Source organism: Trichechus manatus, unplaced genomic scaffold (assembly GCF_000243295.1).
Source record: "Trichechus manatus latirostris isolate Lorelei unplaced genomic scaffold, TriManLat1.0 scaffold00142, whole genome shotgun sequence".
NCBI lineage: Eukaryota > Metazoa > Chordata > Mammalia > Sirenia > Trichechidae > Trichechus > Trichechus manatus.
Window position 1 is genome coordinate 1,844,083 of NW_004444078.1, and position 1,263 is coordinate 1,845,345.

Genomic DNA, 1,263 nt, shown 5'->3' on the forward strand with positions numbered 1-1,263 from the left:
TATAAAGCCTTGAAGGAAAAAAATTGCCAGCCAAGAATTACATATCCAGCAAAAACTGCCTCTCAAATATGATGGTGAAATTAGGGCATTTCCAGATAAATAGAAGCTTAGGGAATTTCCAAAAACCAAACCAAAATTACAAGAAATACTAAAGGGAATCCTCCAGTTAAAACATGAACCCTACAGAAGCTGTTTGCATGAGACCGAGTATTTTTATGTAGACAGACAAGAGGTGAGAGGCCTTTGTTTAGGTTTTGGAAAACGAGAGTTCTAACTCTGTCTTTGCCATTGTCTGCCTGTGACCTTGAGAGAATAGGATGGATTAGTTCCCTCCATCTGCACAGTGAGTAAGACTATTTTCTCTGGATAATACCGTGAGAGCAGTTTAAATACTTTGAATAAATGCCGGAAATGGTTTTGTGTCTCCAGCTGCCACCGCCTGTAGGCATTCCATTCCAGGTGATTATATTCATTTGTGGACTAAAATAAATTTATTCACACACACACACCACCACTGCCAAGATCTCCAGATAAACCCATAAAAGCCTTAAAGAGCTAAAAAAAGGCTGCGATACAGGCACAGGCCTTGTTCCAAAACCAAAACTAAACCCATTGCCGTAGAGTCGATTCCAACTCATCACAACCCTATAGGACAGAGTAGAACTGCCCCACAAGGTTTCCAAGGCTGTAATCTTTACAGAAGCACACTGCCACATCTTTCTCCTGGGAAGCAGCTGGTGGGTTCAAACTGCCAACCATTCAGTTAACAGCTGAGTGCTTTAACCACTGTGCCACCAGAGGTCCTTCCAGAACTGGTTAGACAAAACAAAAATTTGATTAGTCTCTAAATTGGGTGATTGCTCTGTCCCCAGCCTTGGCCACAATTTCCATTTAGTATCCACTCTTGGAATGACCGCTCTTGGAGTTGGCTGGTTTCAGTTAAGTCTGGAGGTTGCAGCTGTGGATTAGGGGCAGCACCAGAGGGCCAATTCCTGATCCAGCCTCAGGAACAAAGGACCCAGTGCGCGCAAGGAAATTGTCCAAGAGAACCAGAGTTCAAGTGTTTGTTTGTTTTTTCCCCCCTACAGCATGACTTGGGAAAAAAAATCAGTTTGGGTTTCCCTTACGATCAACTTTTTCTTCTAGGATTATATGAGAACCACCAGTCTACTATCCTAGAGACCTTTGACCAAAGCTCATAAAGAATAATTAATAATAAACCCAAACAACACATTGCCACTGAGTTGATTCCAACTCATAGCA

General features: G+C 42.3%; 1 protein-coding gene across 1 annotated transcript in view; it reads left to right on the forward strand.

Moving 5' to 3' along the window:
- STAT1 (signal transducer and activator of transcription 1) overlaps nt 1-1,263 on the forward strand; it is a 44,554-nt gene that overhangs the window by 40,972 nt on the left and 2,319 nt on the right. The gene's annotated exons all lie outside the window — the stretch shown is intronic.